Consider the following 14,757-nt stretch of genomic DNA (forward strand, 5'->3'; position numbering starts at 1 on the left):
AAAAAAAAGCTTCCTTTTCCCAAAATAAAGTTAAAAAAAATTGTAACAAATAGGGGACATATTAGGTATCGCCACATCCGTATCTATTAAAATATCACATGATCCACCCCGTTAGGTGAATGCCGTAAAAAAATAATAAAAACAGCATCAAAAAAGCCATTTTCTGGTCACCTTGCCTCACAAAAAGTGAAATACCAAGTGATCAAAAAGTCTTATGTACCCCAAAATGGTACCAATCAAACAGTCATCTAATCACGCAAAACAATCTTCCAAACAAAAATAAAAATAGGGCTCTCAGAAAATGGCAGCACAAAAACAAGATTTTATTCTGTTCAAAAATGATTTCACTTTGTAAAACTTAACAAAAATATAAATGATAGACATATTAGGTATCGCCGCCTCTGTAACAATCTGCTCCTGTTACCCCTTGTGAAAATTACAAATTTGGGGCTAAAGCAACATTTTATTGGAAGAAACAAAACTTTTCACTTTTACAGCCAAATGTTTCCAAATTTTGTAGAACGCTTAAGGAGTCAAAGTGCTCAGTACCCCCTTAATATATTCTTTAAGGGTTGTAGTTTTTGAAATGGGGTCACTTTTTGAGGGTTTCCACTGTAGGGGTACGTCAGGGTCTCTTCAAATACAAAATGGTGCCTAAAAACCATTCTAGCATAATCTGCCTCCAAAATCCATATGACGCTCCTTTCCTTCTGACCACTGCCACGTGCCCATAGAGCAGTTTACCACCACATATGGGTTATTTCTGTAAACTTCAGAATCAGAGTAATATAGATTGAGGTTTATTTTGCTGTTAACCAATGCTGTGTTGCAAGGAAAAATTGATTAACATAAAACATCTACCAAAAAAGTGAAATTTTTAAATTTCACCTCCATTTCCTTTAATTTTTGTGGAACACCTGTCATGCCCTGCTCTTACTATGTGCGGAGGTCGGCCAGAATAGCAGCACGTGTTTTGTTTTGGAGCCGTGCTGGATCCGCCTCCCATCAGGTGCACTGGGTGGGATCATTAGTTTAAATAGCACTCTATCCCAGTGCTCTGAGAGGGTTATAGAAATCATTCTGGCCTTGGAAGCAAGGAAGGAAGGTTGTCTGTTCCAGCTCAGAAAATATAAGTGTGGTTTCACTTTTTGTTGTTTGCTATCTTGGTTGTGTTAGCGTCATCTCTCCCATCCAGGTTCTGTGCGAGCAGGCTGCTCCTATTCCCCTTTTCACCATCTCAGGGAATCTAGGGTGTTTTAGCCCAGGCACGAGGACACATCATTCCTACCATCAAGGTTTGAATGTGGGCTGAGCAGAGCAGGGAGAGAAGTCAGGGATTTGCTAGGAGGTGACCCTTCCCCTGCTTCTAGCCTAGAGCCTGGTTGGCTGGTTTATCTGTATGTCTGATATCCCGTCCGGCGTGACATTATAACCCGCCATACTTTGACTGTCATTGCTCAGCGGTTTTTGTGATGGCGTCAATTGATACGTTAGTTAACCGCATGCTGGGGCTATCCCTAGAGGTTGCGGAGCTACGTGGTTCGGTCACACAGTGTCAGAATGCTCTGGCATCAGGAGGAGGTCAAATTTATGTGGAGCCTAAAGTTGCTCTTCCTGATCGATTTGCAAGGGGTACGGATGATTTTATCCGTTTTAGAGAGTCTTGCAAATTATATTTTCAGCTGCGTCCATCGTCTTCTGGTGATGAAAGTCAGAGGATAGGTATAGTAATTTCTCTGCTTAAGGGGGACGCGCAATCCTGGGCCTTTTCTCTGCCACCCGGTTCTCGGGCCCTCCGGTCGGTGGAGGAATTTTTTAAGGTCCTGAGATGGATCTACGATGACCCAGACCGGGTCTCAATGGCGTAATCGAGATTACGTAATTTATTTCAGGGTGAACATTCTGCAGAGGCTTACTGTGTTGAGTTTAGGAGATGGGCGACCGAATCAAAGTGGAATGATCCCACGTTACGTAGTCAGTTTTGTCAGGGGTTATCTGAGAGATTGAAAGATGCCCTTGCTTTTCATGAGTACCCAGATTCTTTGACGAATGCAATGTCTTTAGCAGTACGGTTAGATAGACGTATCAGAGAAAGGAGTAGGGCTCCCTCCGCGCAAGGGATCCCTTCTGTGAGTGGTTTCGTCTCGACTGCCTCCCCGGGTGATGTTACAGGTAACTCTGGGGTAGCAGAGGAACCCATGCAGCTGGGTCAGGTTTCTTGCCGTTCTGATAGTAGAAACTTTAGGAGATTGCACAAACTGTGTTACTACTGTGGGAAAAGTGGTCATTTTGTTTTGGCTTGTCCTTTTGTTAAACCGCACCACCTGACTCTTGGTGGTGTGAATGGTGTGGTAGAGCAGGCAGGTATGCAAGCTCCCTGCAATTCCCGTTTTCTCCTTCCAGCTAGGGTGGCGCTAGAGTCAAGAGAAATTTTTGTTGAAGTATTCCTTGACTGTGGTGCTGGGGTAAACCTAATTGACTTCCTTTTTCTTCAAAATCTGGGTCTAAGTACTTGCACTTTAGAGAAAGAGATTCAGGTTTTTGCAATTGATTCTTCCCCTCTTTCTCAAAGGAGTCTCACTCACATTGCTCATGGTATTCACTTACACTTAAGGGTGGGTGATTCACATGTTGAGATTATGTCTTGTTTTGTCATGAAGGATTTGCCAGCTCCTGTAGTTTTGTGGTTACCATGGTTGACTAAACAGAACCCAATTATAGATTGGCAAGCGAGACAGATCATTGGTTGGAGTGAGTTTTGTTCGGATAATTGTCTGGGCACATCTATCTCTGGTGTGTCCACTACGGCTTTACCTCAGTACCTCTCAGCTTTTTTGGATGTCTTTTCGGAGGGTGGGGCTCAGGAATTGCCCCCTCATCGTGACTATGATTGTCCAGTTAATCTCATCCCAGGGGCTAAGTTGCCAAAGTCTCGGCTTTACAACCTTTCTCAACCCGAAAGAGAGGTCATGCGAAAGTATATCGCCGAGAGTTTGGCAAAAGGTCATATTAGGCCATCTAAGTCTCCGGTGGCAGTAGGTTTGTTCTTTGTAAAAAAAAAAGGATGGATCGCTGAGACCGTGTTTGGATTTCCGAGAATTGAACCGTATTACGGTCCGGGATCCATATCCCCTGCCTTTGATCTCTAACCGTTTTGATCAGATTGTTGGAGCCAAGGTGTTCTCCAAGTTGGATTTGAGAGGGGCCTACAATCTGATCAGAATCAAGGAGGGGGATGAGTGGAAAACGGCCTTCAATATGCGTGAGGGTCATTTTGAGAACCTGGTTATGCCTTTTGGGTTGATGAACGCGCCAGCAGTATTTCAGCGATTCATCAATGACATTTTTCATCATTTGGTGGGGAGGTTCGTAGTAGTTTACTTGGATGACATTTTAATTTACTCTCCTGATCTGGAGACCCATCAGGATCATGTGAGACAGGTTTTGACGATCCTTCGGGAGAACAAATTATATGCCAAATTGGAAAAATGTTTGTTTGCGGTGCAAGAACTTCCGTTCTTGGGATATTTGCTTTCTGACTCTGGTTTTCGTATGGACCCCGAAAAGGTCCGGGCGGTTCTGGAATGGGACCGACCAGAGAATCAGAAAGCTTTGATGCGGTTCTTGGGGTTTACGAATTATTATAGAAAATTTATTTCTAACTATTCTACCATAGTAAAACCTCTCACGGATATGACTAAGAAGGGCGCCGACGTCTCTGTCTGGTCAGATGAGGCATTGCAGGCCTTTTCGGCTATTAATGAGCGTTTTGCGTCTGCTCCCATTCTGGTGCAGCCGGATGTGTCTCAGCCATTCGTAGTGGAGGTTGATGCATCAGAAGTGGGGGTAGGAGCGGTGCTGTCACAGGGTTCATCCCCTGGCAAGTGGGTCCCGTGTGCCTTTTTCTCCAAGAAGCTCTCGGTCGCCAAGAGGAATTATGATGTTGGAAATAGAGAGTTGTTGGCTATCAAGTTGGCCTTTGAGGAATGGCGTCACTGGTTGGAGGGGGCGTCTCACCCCGTTACGGTATATACAGACCATAAGAATTTGGCTTACCTACAATCTGCCAAGCGTCTGAACCCTAGACAGGCCAGATGGTCACTGTTTTTTACCAGGTTCAATTTTGTGGTTACCTTTCGCCCAGGGGTTAAGAACGTCAAGGCAGATGCCTTGTCTCGCAGCTTTCCTGGGGGAGGTGATTCAGAGGATCCTGCGTCGATTTTAGCGGATGGGGTGGTGGTCTCCGCTCTGTAGCCTGAATTGGAGATGGAGGTGTTGGGAGCCCAGGAGGGGGCGCCTGGTTCTTGTCCCCCAGAGAGGTTGTTTGTTCCTGAGGGCCTGCGATACAAGGTGTTCAAGGAACATCACGATACTGTCCTTGCTGGACATCCTGGTGGTAAGTCCACCTGTGATCTGGTGTCCCGGAGGTTCTGGTGGCCAGGGTTACGTAAGAGCATTGAGGATTACGTGACAGCTTGTGAAACCTGTGCTCGGTCAAAGGTTGCTCATACTCGACCGGCTGGTTCACTTCTTCCATTGTCTATTCCGTCTCGTCCTTGGACGCACTTGTCTATGGACTTTATTACGGATCTGCCGAGTTCATCCGGGAGAACAGTGATTTTGGTGGTAGTTGACCGTTTCAGTAAAATGGCTCACTTTATATCATTAACTAGTCTGCCTAACGCCAAGACTCTTGCACAGATTTTTGTGGATAATATTGTGAAATTGCATGGTATTCCTTCGGATGTGGTCTCTGATAGGGGCATGCAGTTTGTCTCCAGGTTTTGGAGGGCGTTCTGCTCTCGGCTTGGCATTCAACTTTCATTCTCTTAGGCTTTTCATCCGCAGTCGAATGGTCAGACGGAGCGTACTAATCAAAACCTGGAGACCTACTTGAGGTGCTTTGTGGCTGAGAATCAGGAGGACTGGTCCTCATTCTTGTCCCTAGCAGAGTTTGCGTTGAATAACCATAGGCAGGAATCCACAGGTAAGTCGCCCTTTTTTGGCGCATACGGTTTTCATCCTCAGTTTGGTACCTTTTCTGGGACTGGTTCCTCTGGGATGCCAGAGGAGGAGAGATTTTCTTCTGCCTTATCCTCCATCTGGCGGAGGATCCAAGGGAATTTGGAGAAGATGGGTGAGAGGTATAAACGAATGGCTGACAAGAGACGTGTGACTGGTCTGGACCTGTGTGTGGGTGATCTGGTGTGGTTGTCCACTAAAAATATCAAATTGAGAGTGCCATCTTAGAAACTGGGTCCAAGATTTATTGGTCTGTACAACATATCTGCGGTGATCAATCCTGTAGCGTTTTGGCTGGATCTTCCGCAGACTTGGAGGATCCATGATGTGTTCCACAGGTCTTTACTGAAAAAATACGTGAAACCGGTGGAACCATCGCCATTGCCTCCTCCTCCTGTTCTGGTCGATGGAAACTTGGAGTTCGAGATCTCCAGTATTCTCAACTCTAGAATTCTTCGGGGTTCCCTTCAGTACCTGGTACACTGGAGGGGATACGGCCCTGAGGAGAGGATGTGGGTTCCGGCGCTGGATGTCAATGCCATCCGACTGGTGAGGGCTTTTCATAGATCCCATCCGCATAAGGTTGGTCTGGGGTGTCCGGAGGTCACCTGTAGAAGGGGGGTACTGTCATGCCCTGCTCTGACTATGTGCGGAGGTCGGCCAGAATAGCAGCACGTGTTTAGTGGTTTTTTTGGAGCCGTGCTGGATTCACTTCCCATCAGGTGCACTGGGTGGGGTCATTAGTTTAAATAGTACTCTATCCCAGTGCTCTGAGCGGGTTATAGAAATCATTCTGGCCTTGGAAGCAAGGAAAGAAGGTTGTCTGTTCCAGCTCAGAAAAGATAAGTGTGGTTTCAGTTTTTGTTGTTTGCTATCTTGGTTGTGTTGGTGTCATCTCTCCCATCCAGGTTCTGTGCGAGCAGGCTGCTCCTATTCCCCTTTTCACCATCTCAGGGAATCTAGGGTGTTTTAGCCCAGGCACGAGGACACATCATTCCTACCATCAAGGTTTGAATGTGGGCTGAGCAGAGCAGGGAGAGAAGTCAGGGATTTGCTAGGAGGCGACCCTTCCCCTGCTTCTCGCCTAGAGCCTGGTTGGCTGGTTTATCTGTATGTCTGATATCCCGTCTGGCGTGACAACACCTCAAGGGTTAACAAAGTTTGTAACATCAGTTTTGAATAATTTGAGGGGTGCAGTTTCTAAAATGTGGTCATTTATGGGTGGTTTCCATTAAGTAAGCCCCTCAAAATTGGTGCTTAAAAAAATGGTTTGTGAAATTTTGTTGAAAATTAGAAAAATTGCTTCTAAACTTCTAAGCCTTCTAACGTCCTAACAAAATAAAATGGCATTTACAAAATTTTGGGTCAATTTTGGATTATTTTATAAATAAAGGTGAAATATATTGACTCAAATAAATAAAGGTGAAATATATCGACTCAAATTTACCGCTATCATGAAGTACAATGTGTCACGAGAAAACAATCTCAGAATGGCTTGGATATGGAGAAGCGTTCCAAAGTTATTGCCACATAAAGTGACACATGTCGGATTTGCAAAAATCGGCCTGGGATTCGAAGTGAAAAGTAGCCCGGTACTGAAAGGGTTAAGGTGTTTGCCCTGGCAGATTTTACAGTTAAAAAATTATTCATCCAGGGTTTTGGGTACAAGGCAAGGCTCCCTAGAAGTGGCTCGATGCAATGCTGTGGCAGTGTAAGTGAGGATGTACAGCAACGATGAGACTGATCTTTAGTGAAAACAAGCCGCCTGTACTTTACTGAAGCTACTGGTAACACAGGCACAGTCTTTACGGGTTGCACAGACAATTTCCCAACACTGCATATATGGAAGAATAGGCAATTAAGTGGTTTTCTCAGAGTCCTTCTATAGTTAATCTGAGCAATCTTCTCAATTCGACCAAGGGGTGCAATTTATCTCTCAATGTATCTACTGTATATCTTACAGTTCAGTCAGTATTCCTACAATACCCAGCTGCAGGCTGTAGTCCTTATTTAACAGATGGCTAATCTGTCTTTTTAGTATGGTAGGGAGCAGGGCCGGCTCCAGGTTCATGTGGGCCCTTGGGCGATAAAGTCTCAGTGGGCCCCCTTACACAGTGATAACTCTCTGAGTACAGGTAATATAGTAGATATTACCTGCAGTCCTATGTAACAGCACAGATAACACAGTCATGGCTATCTGAGTACAGAAAATGTAGTGGTGTTACCTGCAGTCCTATGTAAAACCACAGATGACACTAGTGCTGATAATGTGTTAGTGTTACCTGCAGTACTATGTAAAACCACAGATAACACTAGTGCTGATAATGTGGTAGTGTTACCTGCAGTCCTATGTTAAAACACAGATAACACTAGTCCTAATAATGTGGTAATGTTACCTACGTCCTTAGTGTGCCTCCTGTGTCTCTCCCACAGACTCCATGCTGGTGGCGCTGCCTCCTCTTCCATCTTCTTCTTGCCCCGCACAGAACGTCCTGAGGCAGCTGTGTCAAGGCATAGAAACACTTTGGGCATGGTGATGGTGACACACACAGGGAGACACACACACAGGGGCGGTCAAATACAAACAGCGACAGACACACACACAGGGACAGACACACACACAGGGACACACACAGACACAGGGACAGACACACACACAGGGAAACACACACAGACACAGGGACAGACAGACACACAGGGACAGACACACACAGGGACAAATATACACACAGGGACAGACACACACACAGGGACAGACACACAATCACAGGGACAGACACATACATATGGACAGACACCTGTGCGATGGTGTGATAATCAACCAACTTCTATCTAATGTGTGGCCACCTTTAGGGGACATTAAAAGGGAATTCCACCTTTAGTTATGCTCCAACCTTTTGTTACCTTCTAATATGACTCCCACTGATTCCCAGTACTGAGGGGACATGGACTGGGGTTTAAAAGGGAATTATCAACATGTACCAGAAGGTGGTCTAAACTGTAACCCATTAGATGTTATGGAAATATCCCTTCACCTGTGATTGTTGGAATCCAAATTAAAAGGCCTTTGAGCGCTCGGGAAACTGACACAAACATTGGATGCATGTGGATCAGATTTCTCTTTAATTCAAAGACAAGCTCACAATAATATAGGCTTGAAACAAAAAAAAAAAACATCACATGACAAACATGACATTTTCGGTTATAAGATATAGATCATAAGACCATACATAGGTTTCCATTCCTCTCTCCTCACTCACCTCCCCCCTCACCCCCCCCCCCCCCCGCACTTCCTGAGGCTCAGACTATACTATCTGCTAGAGAGGAAACTGTGGGGAGGGGACATGGGTGCACAAATGAGCACCCACATACACAAGATGGAGCACATGTTTATACAAAATGGATTCTCATCCCTTTCATAGGCACTGGCTAGACTGTGGTATGGAGTCTAAGCAATGCCGTAGACACACACACAGGGACAGACAGACACACGGACAGACAGACACACATAGGGACAGACAGACACACACAGGGACAGACAGACACACACACACACAGGGACAGACAGACACACACACACACAGGGACAGACAGACACACACACACACAGGGACAGACACACTGCTAGGCCTCACCACATTCCAGCCAGGCTCCTGTCTGTACAGGAACACAGCTCTCTGCTCCTCCGGCTCCTCCCCCACTGGTCACATGGGTTGATGACATCAGGAAGGTCCTTTAGCCCAGTAGAAAACTCCATCTACCCTGTTCTGAGTCCTAGGGCCGCCCACCCCAGCAGTGCACATGGCAAACATTGTCTGCATTGCTGGGGTAATCTGCCCTAGAATTCAGAACAGGCAGTTTAATGAAGACCAGGACACAGCTGCAGGAGTGAACGGGCACAGAGGGCCCCCCAGGAGCAGTGGGCCCCAGCACTTACCCGGGTGTGCCGGGTGCTGACGCCGTCCCTGGATGTGGATAATGAGCAGCAGCACTTGTATGCAGTCTCTATTACCACACTCTGTCCTGTCCATCCTCTGTACTTCATGTCTCCTCATGAACTCCATTCCCACAGAGATTCAGGTAAAGGTCAGCTGTAATCCCTGACAAGCAGAGCAGAGAGGAGGATGGGGCAGCTCTTTACCTCAGTGTTGTGAAGTAACTTGTCCTCCTGTGTGATTAGGACAGGTTTTGTGTGTACTAATAGGACAGCGGCCATTTTATTTCTTCTAATGATTTCTCCTCAGACAAAACAAGCCAATATAGCTAATGAAAGGTATTTGGGAACATATTTATAATAATGTAATATTAAAGGATTTTCATTTTCTTAGTTCACAGAGAACCGCTTTAAAGTCCCTGTTACAAGAGTGCTGGCCCTTAGTGCCCCTCACACTGGAGATGATGATCATTCTTCAGCCTGTGCATTCTCTTACTTATCGTGCCTGCTGTGGAGGAGAGCACCGGCTGGCTGGTGAAGCAAGGAGCTGATGGTTTCCTGTATGTCTCTGTATCCTCAGGACATAAAAACTGTTGATAGCGGGATACATGTCAGCCTTCCCGGGACCGCGGAACAGCCGATGAAATCCAGGACTGTCCCACCAGATCCGGAGCAGTTGGGAGGTAGGTATGCCTTTAATACACCCCAAATGAACACAGAGCACACACCAGACACATTAAGACAGACCCCCAAACCAGACTCCCTTTACACAGAGGAGTTGGGGCAGGGGCACTAAAGAGGACACAACTGCAGAGGAACTAGAGAATACACTGGGATAAGAGTAACTAAACGTGGCATCTGGGGAAGAGGCACTAAATGAGGTACCAGAGGGTAGAGGCAGTAAAGAGGTATCTGGTGCAGGGGAACTTGAGGGGGCATCTATGGGACGTTTTACATGCTGTAAGTGCACAGTCGTGGCCCTGGGGGTTAGAGCGCACCATGGACCCAGCTGAGCATTAAGATACTGTCCTCTCCACAGACAACGTCCTGCTTGACGGAGCCCGGAGGGTAAGAATGTGAAGAGGTCAGTCTGTGGGGTACCGTACCATGGACATTTGTCAGCTTCTCTGGTAGATTCTCATTTTTCTGTGAGTCTCCTGGACATTTTAGGAGAGTTGGCAAGTATTGTATACACACATAATAGCCAGGGAGGTGTAATTGCTGTATTTTGATCGCTCTCTGCAGGAAAGTACATCTTATGATCAGAACGTCTCAGTAGTGCAGCCTCAGGCGTTAGGCCTGTAACATGCTAGTGGGCCTTTTTCATCTTCATGAGAGGTGGAAATCCACCTTATTGCTCTCCCCATTAACTAAGTGCTGTAGGCATAGTTGGCAACAGTCCCAAATGTGCAGGGACTGTTCCAAATTTTCAGAGACAGTCCCTGCAAACTTGTGCTTTTCTGGGCTTAAAACGGGCGTGGCTGGTATTCCCGGTGGGGTTGGGGTGTTTCCAAGGCAGGGCTAACATGGCAGCTTCAATGTTGGTATGTATGTGCATGTGAGACATTGAAACTTTTCTAAGTTGATAGGTAAATAAAAAAAAAATATATGGATTTTGAAGAATGGAATTGACAATTGCTCAGGACAATATTCTAAACTCAGAAAAGTGGTTGTCGGCTTTGAAATCCATTCATCCATTGGCCTGTAAACTAAGTTTTTGGAAAATGTCCTTGCTTTGAGACCACCATCCAAAATTGCAGTGAGAAATGTTCTTTGGAAGGGATGGTCCTTCCAAATGTAGTGTCCCACTAAGTAAATGTGGGCACTACACAAAGGTTAATATGGCCACGTTATTCTCCACCTCCTGTGGAACATGGTCATTGTATTTTATACGGTATTTTGTATTGCATTATAGTGTGTATTTTCCTGTTATCTCCTGTACCAGGCCTGTTAGGGGTAGTTCCTCCTCCTAGACAGTAGAGGGAGCTAGGGAACCCCCTAGTATACATTAGGCCCAGACAGGAAAGAGTCAGTGCAGTATAGTCCAGGAGGCTAGTTAGTGCAGTCTAGCCTGCCTGAGTTTCCTGAGCAAAAGAAGCTCAGAAGTTGCATCCAGGGGAAGAATTTGCCTCCTGAGAAACCAAGTTCCTTTAAAAGTACAGAGCAGAGCCAAGTTTATTCCAGCCAAACAGAGAGCTGAAGGGCAGAAGGATATTCTACAGCAAGGAAACATATACCAGAGGAAGGTTTCCCTACCCAAGGATAAAGCCAGCAATAGGGCATACGGGCCTTGGAGAAAGCCAGACTGGAACTGAGGAAAATACAGCCTGATCTGTGAGTGTTATTCCCTCTGAGTATCTTGCAAGGACTTTGCCTGCTGTTTATATGAAGCCTGCCTGTTACACTCTTTTACATGTGGAACAAACTAAAGACTGTAAATAGTTGAACTGTTCAGTAAAAGGAAGTTCTGGTTCACTGCAACTTGTGTTCCTCAATTATTACTACAATAAATCGGTGTGCCACCGTTACCGCCACTGGCGTCACAAACTTAAAGGGATCTTGCCACCGGCACATTAAACTTGCAACACCCAGGGCACCTCACCTACCACCCGGCCTGGTCCCTATACATACCCTGTAGAGAGTGCCCTAGAGGATCCATGTGCCAGCCTCTCCATCACTGCTGTACCCCTGCCCAGGGTATATAAAGAAACTGTGAGTACCAAACAAAAACACCCTCGGTTAGTAACTACCCCTGTGACCTCACCATCGCTCACCCTGCAGGGCTGCGTACTGCACAAGCAAGAGGGTGGTCTTGTCATAGAGGTGGTATTTTGGAGATGTTACACTGTATACAATATGTTCAGGGTATATTGATGGTGTCGATGGAATAGGGGAGCTGGCTGTCTAGGCAATGTGTGGGGGTGGGATGGAAAAAAGCATTGACCAGGGCAGTTAGATGCAAGGCTGAGGGCAGCAAACTGAATCTTTGCCCTTTGTGAAGGAATCGACAACTCTGGGTATTTCAATTAGATTACAATTTCTCTTTTGTCCAAGCATCGCACATTTTATTCATTTCTTATATCAGATTTTTTTAAATCAATATACATTATATATATAAATTGATCACATAAAGGGGTTATCACATAAAAAATAGTTTACATTTTCCAAACCAGCAACTGTAATCTGATAACTTTTGCAATTGCATGTAAGTCAATGAACTGTATCAGTATAGTGCCACCTGCAGTTTGTTCTTTTCGTTAGTTCAACGTCCACTTCAGCAGAGGTGGACGCACATGCTCAGTTTCAACCTTCAACTTCCACCAAGCCCTATCTGCTGCTAGAAGCTGTGACAGTTAGGCCTCGTCCACATTTTCATGTCAGTGACACGTCTGTGAAAAAAAGCATACGTGTTTCATCTTTGAAGATGTCCGTGAAGGATCCATGGTAATTCACTCACTGTTGCTCCGCTAAAAATTAATTTCCAAAGAATCTCCTTCAGTGAAAAAAACGGACGCACCACGGATGGCATCCGTGGTGTGTCCGTGATTTTTACGGACCCATAGACTTCTATGGGTGTGCTTGGTCTGCATCACGGATCAAAGTAGTGCATGTCCCCGATACTGAAATGTGAACAGACATATTTTAATCAATGGGTTTGTGTGCCGTCCGCAGAAAATGCGGACAGCACACGTCAGTGAAAAACGGAAATGTGGATAAGGCCTTACAAGGAGAGAGGTGCAGCAGAAAGGACATGCCCCCGAGAAAGAACATGCCCCCTTGAGCTGCAGCAGAAAGGATACACCTCTCCAGAAAGAACACCCCCCCTATAGCAGAGCAATTGGAGCAGTGAATGTGGAGATCTCTGGATCCATGTGAGGTCCAGGGCTGGTTCTAGCTTTGTTATAGAGCGATTGTCATGTACTATATGATGTCATTTTTGCATTATTAATGGGACAATAAGCCGAGCAGTGTAAGAATATCAGCATACGGGGTATCACTTTTTGGCAGATTTAGTTTCCTATACGCACACAGCCATATCTTTTCATCATTACATTTAGCAGCTTATAATTTGATCAGTTCTTGTCTAAATATTGAAGATAGTTTCTATATGAATGAGTCTATCGACGTGGACTTAGACAATATAGCTACTGTACGAAGTGTATCTTGGCATCACCACGACTTGGGCCACAACAATGTTTCTCAATGAGATAAAGAAGTCGTAAGTCAACTTATGACCACTACAAACAAATCTCATCCCTGGGAGATGGTCGCAAGGTGGTGCTTGTAGAGAAACATTAAAGATGTGGCATAAGATATAGGGTAACAGTGCTTAGAAGACAGGGCTCTGCTGTGACTTTGGGTTTTGCAATAGTTATGGCAAAAGAACTTTGCATACCGCAACCATCATTCAACTTTAACATTTTCCAACGAGCCAAAAAAGTCCTGGTCAGGACATAGGTGATCACTGCAAATGGCCAATGACGTTTTTTCCCTATATATGTGCAACTATTGTCGTGAAAATCTTTTTTTACTGTCCTGTATCCAAAGGTTATAAAGATCGTTTTAAAGGGGTTGTCCTGGCTGCATTCTTCCACAAACAGCGCCACCCCTGTCCATGGGTTGTGTCTGGTATTGCAGGTCAGCTCCATTGGAGTCAGTGGGGCAGAGCTGCAAAACCGGGCTTCTGCTGTTTTTCCAAAGAAGGCGGCCATGTTTTTCTAATTCTGGACAACCCCTTTAAGGGAATTTTACCTGAAAGTGATAAATAATCTTGATTGTAAAAAATTTTAAGGGAAGAATGCATCATAAATAATGGACGTTTTATAATCTATTAGTAGTAGGAAGACAGAAAGTGACCCTCCAGGCTCTCCTTATACTAAGGGCTTGTTCACACGACTGTATGTATTTTGCGGTCCTCAAAAAACAGATCCGCAAAAAATACGGATGGCTCCCGTGTGCATTCCATATTTTGTGGAAGAGAAGAGCTGGCCCCTAATAGAACCGTACTATCCTTGTCCGTAATGCGGACAATAATAGGACATGTTCTATTTTTTAGCAGAACGGAAATACGGACATACGGAAACGGAATGCACACGGAGTAACTTCTGTTTTTTTTGTGAACCCATTGAAATAAATGGTTCCGTATACGGTCCACAAAAAACGGAACAGACACGGAAAGAAAATACATTCGTGTGCATGAGCCCTAAGGCTCATTCCCTTCAGTATATATGCAGCAGTGACCCGATGAACTTGTTTTTCTGACAAGGGGTTAGTAATCAGTACTTTAGCTGCAGGACAAGGGGCAGAGCAGCAGCCAGGCTCTTTAGGGTGGCAGGAGAGCAGAGTCTTGAGAGCAAAAGAAGGGTTTAGGACAGCCCTGTAAGTAAGGGCTCATGCCCCGTGCCCGCAAACACCGGGTTCACAATATATGAACAATGGCCTTATCACGGATGCGGATCCACTGACTTGAATGGGTCTGCAATCGTCAAGATATGGAATGGAGCGCAGGGAAGGATTGAAAGCCCATTGAAGCACTACAAAGCGCTTCCGTGGAATTTTAGTCTGTGCCTCCGCACTGCAAAAAAATATAACCTGACCTATTTCCCATGACCGTCTCTTGCGGATCGCGGACTCTTTCAAGTCAAAGGGTCCTTATCCGCAAACAGTGTTTCTGGCTCTGAGAAGGGCACTGAGTGCAGATTGCGCATATAAAGATGAAGAGACTGGTTTCTGAGCAGGCCTATGTTAACACTGCATACTTAAAGGGGTTATCCAAGACTATTAAATGCCCCCCCCCCCCC

This window comes from Bufo gargarizans, chromosome 3 (assembly GCF_014858855.1).
Source record: "Bufo gargarizans isolate SCDJY-AF-19 chromosome 3, ASM1485885v1, whole genome shotgun sequence".
Taxonomy (NCBI): Eukaryota; Metazoa; Chordata; class Amphibia; order Anura; family Bufonidae; genus Bufo; species Bufo gargarizans.